This window comes from Oryzias melastigma, linkage group LG11 (assembly GCF_002922805.2).
Source record: "Oryzias melastigma strain HK-1 linkage group LG11, ASM292280v2, whole genome shotgun sequence".
NCBI lineage: Eukaryota > Metazoa > Chordata > Actinopteri > Beloniformes > Adrianichthyidae > Oryzias > Oryzias melastigma.
Genome location: NC_050522.1, coordinates 18267596 through 18279703, shown reverse-complemented (window position 1 = coordinate 18279703; position 12108 = coordinate 18267596).

Sequence of the window (12108 nt, the reverse complement as noted above, 5' to 3'; positions counted from 1 at the left end):
CTTGTATTTCATTAACAGGGTGCTTCTGGATGTCTGTCACATCGGCTGGCTTTATGCTCTGATGAGCTCCGGCAGGTCGGCTGGCTGCACTGCTGCAGCTCGTTGAATAATGAGCTAATGAAAGAGAAAAAAACAAGAGAAGAGCGCTCAGCTGGAGTGACCTTCATGGCTTGCGCCTCTGGTGGCTTCAGAAGGTTGGCCTTGTTCACGCATGTGGGCTAAACGTTGCTGATGAAACAGCAGTATAGCAGGGTTTTCCGCCGCGAGTCGTGTTATGCAGGGGATGGTTCACGTGACGGTCCCAACTGTCCTCCGGAGCTCCTCCACTTTTCGAGTACTCTCCACCGCTCCACCTCATTAAGGGTGTCAAAGATTCAAGATGGTTATTTCCTCTTCACAGTTTCTGATGGATTCCTCTCCAGAAGAGAACAGTCACAGTCTTAATCCTCTCAGGGGCAAAGGTCTGTGCTAATTTCCTGTACTTGAGTTTCAGGTAACAGGCGAGAAAGTCTGTTAAAAAGCCTCGCACCTCCAAACGACCTGCTTTCCTCGAGCCTCACAGAGTTTACGCAGCTTGTTTGGAAGTCATAGATCACTGGATTGATACCGTAGAAAACAGCTTTTCTCCACAGCTTGAGTTGGCGTCCCCGGGGGAGCCTTTGCTTGATCTGTATCTGAATCGTTGCCAAAACATGAATCAGTCCCCGAAGTCAATGAGGCCGTGCGACTGTCAAAAGCGTCCCCGATGCGACACACGATCTTCTGCAGCTGTTGTTTCACCATATGTTAAAGGAAAATATTGGGAGCGCAGTGCTGAGTTTGACATGATTTAAAGCTAACTTCCTGCTGTTCCATACTTATAGCTGCTGGTGTTTTGTCTAAGGGCATTTATTGTTTCTTTGAACAGTTGCGGACTCCAAAGGATGAAGTGCTCATTTACTTTGAAGCCCAGCAGCTTCTGTGGTAGAAGTGAAACTGATTTAAAAAAAAAAATGCCTAATGATCTTTTCCAACATAATCCCTTTATCTGCTGTGCTTTGAGGGGAGTCTCATGTGATCGCCGTAGAGATGTGCGAGGCTTTGGACTTCAAACAGACACAAATCACAGGGTTTAGTAAATAACTTGAGCCAGGTAACTCAACAGTTAGTTTGAGGCAGAGACAGAGTTGAAACCACCTTTGTATTCCTCTGAGTGCAGATCGGTGCGCTTCTCGCTAATGCAACCCTGGATGGCCACTCCTATAAATCACTTCCTCCTGAGGAAGAGGGTTCATTACGAAGCGATTCTGTTAATGGAGCCTGAAATGGGCCTTAGCTTAAGTGGTGCAGAGGCGCTAAATCCATCCGCTCTGTGTCAGTGGTGAGCAGGAGTGGAAGAGCTCTCTGGAGTCCTGCAAAATGACAAGATCAAGGGGTGCAGGGACCACTCACATAAATAAGCCGAGGGAAAGAAGCCCCAAGTTAGGTGGATTAGATCATTTACAAGAAAGAAAATGATTCCCGAAGAAAGATGACAAATTAATCTCATTGGGAAGTGCACGTCTCGGTGTGACGAATGGCAGCAGAAAGCCTGAGCCGGGCGAGCAATTTCACCCAAATGAGCTTGTCAGAGCAGACTATTACTTGAGCTCGCGTCATCCTTAAACGACTCATCTCAGGTATGACGGCTCGCCGTCCGAAGACAAACAAGCTCAAAAAATGCTGCAATGCTGACAACATGGAAATATGTTGCCTCTGCTGCGGCACAGCTCGCTGTCATGCCACTTGCTTCTGACATTACCTCAAATTACATGCAGAGAATTTTCTGTTGAGGAGCAAACGCTCACTGCGTTATAGTGGGGGAAGGCGCAGTTAGTGATTTGATCCATCTCATCCATGCTGTAGCAGGAAAAAAAATCTAATTGTGCCCCAAAGCTACAAATTCTCAATTCTTTGCATTTTGTCCTAGTAAACTCTTTTTGATAACTCTACAGTTAATTTATTGAAACAAAGGATACCATAATGTAAAATATTATGCTGAGAGAATCCATCTATAGTTTCAAGAAAAATAAAAAAGACTTGAAAAGAAATTCACCCCTTCGTAACTGTGTGTCGCACTGGAGCTGTGAATCATAGAATATCATATCTACTGTTCTGTTTTGGGAAGAAACTGGATTTTACTGCTGTTTCTTGTATTCATAAAACCAAAAAGCTGGGCAGAGTTACTGTCCCCCTTCAAAACCCACTACGATTAAAATTGTCGTTTTTAGCATGTTCTAGTAGCATTTTTTCCTCATGATGGAGGACATATGTTAAGAAAAATATGCTTAAAATTGTATTTCTGAGTATTTTTTTTTTCAAACCATGGTGACTTAGGAGCAGATGAAAAAATACTACTTAAAAAAGCCTGTAGTTGTGGCGTAGATGCTACAGTCTGCTCCATTCCGATGCATTCTCCTGCAGACAAATAGATCCTTTTTCCTTGTCTGAGTTGGCATCTAAGCTAGGAGAAGAGATTTTAAACAGATGGGTGATGGGAAGGGGGGTGGACTTACTTCAGTTCCACCCACAACTCAGAAGTGAACTTTTGATGAACTGCTGCAAAGGTTTATTTTTTTATATTTAGGCTAAAACAGCATACCGGGAACACTTTATGAAAAGATTATTGGAGTGGGTCAACAAATCTAAGATGGCATGAGAAACATCCCAGCTTTTCTTGTTCATTGGGGTTTTCTACTCAGTCTACACCACATTTGTAGCTCCTTCATTAAGTTGTATTTCAATTAAATGCTGATGACACTCAGTTTTTACTGTCCTTGCTAGAGACAACATGACAGCATCCACACCTCTAACAGGATCATCTTTATCTCTGATGAATGGGAGTTCTGATAATCCGGACAAATTTTCAATCTGAAGGCACTCGAAACCTCGTGTCCACTGAGCAGTCCGGTACAATGGTAAGGAGTAGTACTTTATGGTTCAGTTAATTCTGGCGTGTGTTTCCTCTCAGTTAAGCCTCGATTTCACAGAGTGGTTTGTTTTTACGGCGTGGTGTAGACGGCTAGCGTGCTGCTAGCTCACACTATCATCAAAGGATGGCAAGGAACGTTTGCAGTTCCACCACAGATCAGACCTTGCTGTTGTTTGCAGGAATTTCCAACATAGACTTGTGACCGAACGAGTACACAGGACACCGCAAAAACCCGAATGCTTAAATTAGCACTATATTGATGTTTTCTAATGATGTCATCACTTTCTACCAATCAACGGGGGGGCTGCAGTGGCTCCGCCTCAGCTGTTCTGCTCCAATTTTCATGGACCAACAACCGATGGGAGCCCATAAGAGGTACTGGCCGAGGCTGTTTAATGAGTCCTATTTATAATGAAAATGCTCAAAACATTGGACCGGACCACTCAGTGGAAACTTTGCTCAAACCCATCTCTCGAGGCGGTCTTGGTTCGTTTCCAATTGGATTGAGCTTCAGTTTGTTTCTGTCTGAATACGCTCTGTGCTCAAAGCAGAACAACTGGACCAAAACGACCACTACCAATACTTATCCATGTTTGGTTCCGCCGTACCATCATAGCAGTAAAAATTGTTGTACCTGACAATGATACAGATGTTCAAAATTGGTCAGCGAATGTTTGACTAAAGAAACTATCCTGACAAGGATTCCAAAGCTAAGGACTTCAATTATTCTTGGTCTCTTTTATTTTGCCCCACCCTTGTAATTCCTGGCCAATGACTGAAGAGATCTTTAGACTTTTGGTTTTGTTTAAATGCTTTGGTCCGAGCAGAAAAGTCCGGTTGACAGAATTCTGAATACAGACCGAACGCAAGGGACAGGACTCGATCCAACAGATTTTTCCAGTCTAAATACTCCCTCAGAGTCAAAAGTCTTGATGTTTCTTGGTGACCTCCATCCAGCAACATCAACATCACCCTGAGAACTTCATGGATCGTACAGAAGCTTGGAAGTTAAAGTTAAGTTAAAGTTCCACTAGCTGTCACGCACCTAGGTGTGTGAAATTTCTTCTCTTCATTCTACCTATCCCCTGGGGGAGTGGTGAACTGTAAACACAGCCACGGTCGAGAACCATTTGGTGGTTTAACCCCCCAATCCAAGCCCTTAATACTGAGTGTCGAGCAGGGAGGCACTGTGTCCCCTTTTTAGAGTTTTTGGTATGACGGCCTAGATTTGAACTCACGACCTTCCAGTTTCAGGGAGGACATTATACCACTCCCACTGAGCTGGTAGAGCTCATTCTCAAGTTAATACTTGAGAATTCACTCCACTTCCCAGCATGCAGTTCTGTCCTCCCCAACATCAGAAGATCAGACCTTCCTGCTCTCCTTGTTGTAAGTCTTTTCATCTCAGATGAGTCTACAACCCCTCCCTCCTGATCAGCAGCTGGAGGTCCCTGCGGCAGAAGATCACAGAGGAACTCCACGTCTCTGTGATCCGCCGTGGAGGAATGAAGCTCTGCAGCACAGATGCTTCACTGACGACATTTGGAAATTATGAAGAATCACATTCGCAGAATTCGACCCCGACTCAATTTCTGCTTGTTATGCTTCTCATTTGTGGGTCTGAAGACAACTGCGTAATGCTAATATAATGAATGTCCATCTCCCTGCAGCATCAGATTCTCACTGGGTATACGAGACTTCTCACACAAGTTCTCTTCATTTTGTACTGTGATGTCAGCATTTCTATAAAAAACAATTACAGTCAGCAACACATCTTCATGGTCTAACATTTCTCTGATGCTGATGTCTCAGCATTTTTACTAACCTCACCTCACATCCCCCACCTTTTTCTTTATATCGACATTTATTCAAATGGTATTTGATCTCAGCGCCTCTCCCCGCAAAAAATATTCTAAACCTCTTTAGTTGTTCAAGTCAATTTGTTTTTTTCCGCATGTTCTTCTCTTTGGACATTAATTGAAAACTACCTTCACAATGTAACTGCGCGTTTAGGGCTTCCACGTTCAATATTCTCACAGGTAGCTACGCAAGTTTCTATGACTGTTTTCGAGCTCTAAGTACAAAAAAGTATGGTTACTGAAAGTTAAATTAGATGGCCTTTGACATATCAGGGGCACAGTTTTTGGAGTGATTTATGGATGGGGACCCATTTTATTTGAAAAATGATCATTGGTTGGAATTATATGACACCAAGTCTTTTGTGAATTGGAATACAGCTGTAAGAGAAAAATCCTGGAGCAGGATTTATACTGGGTAGTGGCAGTCCGGTATACACAACCAATGCTAAACACGTGTTCAAATGTGAGCGTTTGGCGTGTTCTTGAATGTTCATCACGTGCCTAGTACGTCTAAAGTCTGATGATTAGAATTTCAATGATGTTTTAAAGGAACATAAAACTTCTCACTTTTTGTCACAAAGCTGAAATTCATCACTTAAAAACTTCATTTAAACAGAAGAAAAGAAAAGTAAAACATTTCAAAGGACCAATTTTTTTTAATTATTTTTTTTCTGAATTTTTACTTATAATTTCATCATCCATTTAACATTGGGACATTTTGTTTTTTATCTTTTCCATCAGTTGATTGTATCCTTTATGTCAGCTTTTTTCCCCAAAACATCATAAAGGCTTTAGATGAAATATTACATCCTGAAAACACGCCGCCTCCGAGTCTATCTGTGAACGCGGCCAAAGCTGATTAAGAAACCGATTCGGCCACGGCTGCACATTGTTTTTTTTTCACTGCAGCTCGACCTTTTGCACCTATGTCAGTAAGAAGCATCTTCTATTCTGTAACGCGGTGCATCTGTCAGGGCTGTTTTGTGACCCTTTTTGAAGAACATGAGGAAGCAGATGGGAACAAACTCACCTATGACTCTGGAGCCTCCAGAAAAGAAAAACAGGTCAGGCAAACCATAAAAGCATGGCCACATTCACTGATGATCAAAGTATTTACTGCTGAGGAAGGAAAACAAAACTATTATCCTGATTTGAGATCAAAAATGAACAAGGAAATAGATCTGTAGGAATCATAGCTCAAATTTAGTCTCTGATTTAATGAATAAAAACAAAGATTCAGGCTGTGGGCTGTTGTTTATCCTCTTTATATTCAGTACATGGAGCTTATGTAAGTTTCTCCTTCCTCCGCTTGGTCTTTCAAAGTCCCTCTCACAACAAATCTTGGGGCAAACTAAAAATGTCGCACACTCCGAAGACTTGAATTTGACTTGAACTTCACATTTGGGATTCACGAACAATCTTATATTAAAGTTTGTCAACTTCAGATTGGGTCTTGGTTCCCCTGCCTCAAATAAATGTTGCCTCCTAGTGATTATTTACTTTTCTTTTTAAGACCCTCTCCAAAAAAATGTCTTTTTTGCATGTTTTTGTGCCATTTTTCTCATCATGGAGGACAATTAAGAAAATTTAGCTTAAAATTGCATTTCTGAGTATTTCTTTATTTAAATTGTTGTGAATCCAGAGCGGTTTGGAAAAAAATTCAGTTTGAAAACGCCTGTAGCTGTAGTATAGGTGCTTCAATTGGTAGCCCTGCTCTATTCTGATGCATCTCTATAGATAACTAGATCCTTGGATGTCTTTGTTTTCCTCGTCTGAGCTGACATATGGTTCTAAATTTACAGATGAATAGTTCCAATATTGCTCTTAATTTTTGTTGCACTGGTAATACTAGGTGAGGGCTGTAAGCTAGTGGGAGAGAAACAAAGGAACGATGGAAAGTGAGGGGAGACTTATACCGTGCTTACAGCCATCATTCTCAGAGGTGAATTTCTTCTGAACCCCTACCACTTTGCAAAAACTATGTCTTAGAAAAACAAAACTATTTTTTTTTTCAATTTAGCCTATTTTGCCTAAAAAGGGCTGTATTTTCTGGGGTATAAGTCACTCTTGAGTATAAGTACTTGAGCAAAAAATGTCAAATCAAGAAGAAGAAATCCATTAAAGTCGCTCTGGAGTATAAGTCACACTTTTGGGAGAAAAGTCTGACTTTTCATAAAAACAAAAAACAAACAAAAAAAAAAACAAGTCCGGCCCTTCAGATCATTTTATTTTATTGTTATTAATGGCTTGATGTCATCTTGCGCTTATTTCTAACTTGTATAAATTTGACAAAATATAATTTTATGGAGAGTAAACTATTTTAAGTTATTTAAGGTTTAAGTTGTCTCCACCCGGCACTCACCAAGAGCGGACGCTTTTCTCTGAGCTCCCTTATCTATCTCCCTACCAAGGCTCTTTGTCTCGTCTCCCCAGTCCTACTGTGACTACTCTCAGTTTTTCTCATTTTCAAGAAACATGGATCTGATCTGCTGGGCTGCGAATGCGATTGACCAAATTTATTCCACCATGCGAGGTGGGAAAGCGGATCGTACCTGCCCAGGGGGCACGTCTGCGGCTGGATATGTGAATGATCCTTGGGGCAAATGGAGAATTTTCTGCCTGTCGCAACTCTCTCTGGAAGATGTTGAAGATGTTTACATCATTGGATTACTGGTCTCCGGCTTTCTGCTGATTGGAACTGGTGGAACCTGGATGTACCGGAATGTGGCGAAGTGGCTCTCAGACAAGGGCGGACTGGGAGTGCTTTGCGCTGGGACGCAGAGAGACGTACAGACTCAGACTGATAAATTGAATGGACTGGAGGCCAAGACCGATGCTCTGTCTGCCCGCGTGTATCGCATCGAAGTCTCCCTTGGAAGGCTGGAAACCATCATGGAGCGAGTGTCGGCTCGACTTGGAGGGAATCAAGAAAATTGACCAGATCTGTGAATTTTCTCCGCCATAACGCAGCACCTGGACTTCAGCAGGCAGACAGAAAGTTTTGTCTGTCTGCGAGAAAACAAACATCTCTAATCAGGAACCCTCCCCAACTGTACCAAAACAATCCGCCGAAGGTGTGAGAAACTGAGCCCGTCGTCATGGTAATCTGCATTCCTCCCCTGCCATGACCTTCACCACAAATTCAACGCCTTGGTGACTCTCTCTTCTCTCAGGCCCCCCCTCGACTGTGCCTTAGAGCGCTGTGCTATCGCGCACGGCTGCCACCTGGCTGGACGTGTTGGGAGTCAGTTTGTGGACCTTTTTGTCTTGTGAAATTAATGTGCTTCAATGTTGATGTATTTTTGCTTGTACTTTTAACTCATGCCGCCCTCCTGCGACACGGGCTGAAGATACTTGATTTTTGACATCCTTCCTTTCCTGTACCCTCATGTGTCTTTTTTCGGGCGATAAAGCGCTGTCGAGAACGGCTGCTGCCCACCACCTAATTTCCCCCAGGGTGTGTCCCAAAGGGATTAATAAAGCTATGTCTAATTGTCTAATTGTCTAATTGTCTAATTTATTCTGAAATAATATTCCCGCTTGTTTTTATTCATAGCAATGTTATCATGCTTCCTAGCTTCACAAGATCTGCCAGTGTTATTTTATTCCTTATAGTGATCGTTAGCTTCTATACTGCAGGAGCTGTCTATATGACGGCGCTTTTACCTGTTCTTCTGTCTCTATAACCCAGTTTGAAGACTTTATATTCTGCATTAGTCTGAGGGCGCAAAACATAAAAACAAGAATAATGTTTCAATGCAAAAAAGAAACATATCAAAGTTTAAGTGGAAAACAGTCAGATTCTCCTCCATGTTTGTTTTGGACGACACTTTTTCTCTGGCACTGTCAGTAGCAAATACGGATACACACAGTTGTTGTTAGTGGAAATAACTGCTAAAGGTCAACCAGTTGTTAGTAGAAAAATAACCAATACATGAGCCTATTTATGTTTAAAAAAAATCACAAACAAGTCGCTCCCGAGTATGGGTTGCACCTCTGGCTAAACTTTGAAAAAACCTGTGACTTATAGTTCGGAAAATGCGGTAATCGTGATTAAAAGACCATTGGGTTCATATCATTCACCAGTGTCCCACTCTGTTTGGTTTCAGTCCATCTAATTTCCAGTGCTTTTGCTCCTTTATGTCAAGTAAAGTCTACTTCAAGTGCTCCTTTTTTTGTAGTAGATAAAGCTTCTGCGCTCTATATTGGATAGCTGTTGGTAAACCTGGATTTTGTTTATGCAATGGGATTGTCCTCTAAACCCTTCCTCTTGTCTTTCCTGGAACAATCATCACAAGCACAAACTCCTGACTTTCATTTTAAAAAAACCTCCACCCACTGTAGACCACAGATTCTTCTTCTGCCCTGACATTGTTGCCACCTCTCGTTCCGCCTTCTGGACACAAGGAAATAAAAGACAATCAAACTGCCTTCTCTGCTCATGCTGAACGATTAACCCTTTACTTATCTTTCAGTAGTGCCTGCCAGCAGCCATAAGTCATATTCATGTCAGTCCAAATGTCCACATAATCAGTTGTAGGATTGACTTTTCCTCTGTCCTGTTTTCACCAAAAACACTCACCTTATCTATTTTCACTTCAGGCCTTTAGGGGTTTGGTTGTATTGCATTCTACCCTCTCCTGTTTGTCTTTGTCTACCTCATCTGAACTTTTAATTAAAACTTTGAACTTAAACACTCTTGAGTCTCAGTCTTTTGGGGTTGTTCAACTTAGATTTACCACAAAAGAGCTATTAAAAAGTAAAGCAAGGTCTGTGGTGTCGAAATAAAAGCCTCTCGATGGACAATCACACAGTTTGTCTTAAAATCTATCCATCACAGTTTGGTCGTTAGCTTCCTACAATCGACTTGTTTCATTTCTAATGCATTTTGACATAACTTTAAATGAATTTTCCCCACAGTTGCCAATTTTCTGAAACTAACATCTCTGTCATGACTTTAAATAGTTTATCAGTTCTGCTCCAAATCCATCTGTTCTTCATGATGACTGTAGTGTGGTTTTACAGGTTCTTTTATGTAAACTTTAATGTTGTCTGTTTGGTTTAATTCATCAGATCTTGTAACGGTTTACAGGTTGTCGGGTTTTATTATAAAACAGTTTCTTTTTTTTACATAAGTGACAAAGTTCTGTAGTTTATGGCATTCCACCTTTGGACTGAAAGAAACATTGGAGTCAAAGTTTATCGCCAACCGCTCTGCTGCCATGACACGAAGGGGAGATTTTGTCCAAAATGTGCAGCTGTGGTGCAGAGGTAAAAAAAAACCCTGATTGAAGGATTGTAGGTTTAGTTCTCACCTTGATATCCTTGAGCAAGACACTGAACCTCACATTGCACCTGGTGGTTAAAGTTGTCAAGTTGGGTGACAGTGGAGTTGAAGTTAGTGGGTGATTAGGACTGTGATCGTGAAGCACTTTGGGCCTTAAAGCCCTACTTCTGTCCCTGCACTTTAGAGACTCAGCTGAGGCGTTTACATTTCAATGTCCGTTGGTAAGACTTCAAAATCGTATGTGTATTTTATCTTTAATACATTTTATTTCTTGTCTTTTTCCATTTTTCATTTGTTTTTTTTACCTGAGTTGTTTACATTTAGTTTATCTTCCAAGTATAAGTGCTGTAGACATAAACTTTGCTTGCTCGCTACTCTGCAGAACACTCAAGGACAACATGTTTTTGACAGGTTGTTAAAGAAAAATAGTTGCACATCTCATTTGTTCAAAGTGATGAGAACCGACTCCTACGACACCATTACCTCAATGTTTAAAATCAGACCTGCAAACCCTAATATGGGGCTTGAAACCCTTCATTTAAACATTGTACACAAAAAAAGATATTTTCAAATCTACCTCCTGATAAATTCGTGTTCTGCTGTCAAAAAATTTGATTATTTTAAACCACCTGCTTGGACTCAAAATTAAGCATTAAGTGTTGATTCACGACCAAATATGTAACACAACCCAAGAAAATAGTAAACTAGATGTTTGCTGGATCTTAAAGTGATGTTTTAGTGGGAAAAATAAAGTCACAAGGTTCCTCTCTCATAAATTCCCATCTCTGTAAATATCTAGAGTAATCTTTACAGATTAGAGAAATCCATGAGGGGATCAAATCAGCGACACTGAAACTGTCAAAAGTCGCTAAAGCCAAAATAAAATCTGAATCACGTTATCTCAGGCGTGAGTGACTGCAAGATAAGATTGGACCGTGTGAAAACGATTACCCATCATTCCCACATGTTTCCTTGTGATTGATCATTGATCCTCTGACCTCAAACCACAAAAACAACTGCAGAAATTCTCTGGATCTTGCATGCATCTAACCCTCTGAAGGCATAATTTTCCTGCGTCCTCCATAACCTCATCAGGCTGAATAATTACTGCAGTTCAAATCACCTGGAGGTGTGATGTGTCCTTTATCTCTTTTGCACTAGATTTCTTTCGGTTTTGGCTTCTTCTCTCCCTGAAAGCGAGCATCCTTTTGAACTAATGAGGCAGGAGCGAAAGACATACTGTGCTTTTGGACTGCTTCACAGCCCAGACACCTTCCTCCTCTAAACGAGCAGCAGAGGGCTTTGTCCTGCGTAGAACAAGGACAATCCAGGACTGGAGAGTTCCACGAGAAGAAAATAAAAAAAATTCTGCATTAAGATGTGACCCTGTGTTGAAGGCACCACACGATGTGAAGAAAATAAAGAAATAAAGTGTTCCTTTTAAGTGGCCAAACACCCTTCACTGTTATATGAAAGGATTGGTAACCATGGGATAAAGGCTTTGAGTAGCGGGATAGCAAAAAGAGTGCAGCAAGTCTGTAAGCATCTTTAAAGGATCACTCACAACTCTGAAAGTCTGCATAAAATCTACCTTTCACCCACAAAAATCAGCAAATAAATATCAGCAACTGATTTGAATGACTTCCTTCCATGGATGGATTGAATATGATTTAACTTATCTTAATTTACAAATATAAAGTACAGCCCATGACCTGAATAAAGAGACTTTCAAAGATCACAATCTGGGTCAATATTCATGAATACAAGAGAAAACCAATTCTGCTGATGCCAAATATATGCATATATATATGTATATATATAAAACAACACCTCTACTCCATGTTAAAATAAGCTTACATTTAATATTAGTTTTGAAAAAGTAAATACTGTCCAAAAGTGAACCAACGTTTTGGACAAACGCAAATGAAAAACAACATATTGGCTAAAAATTATTCCAAAATTAAGGCTGTAGACCTAAATAATAGGATTTAACTTGACTTCAAATTTATTTC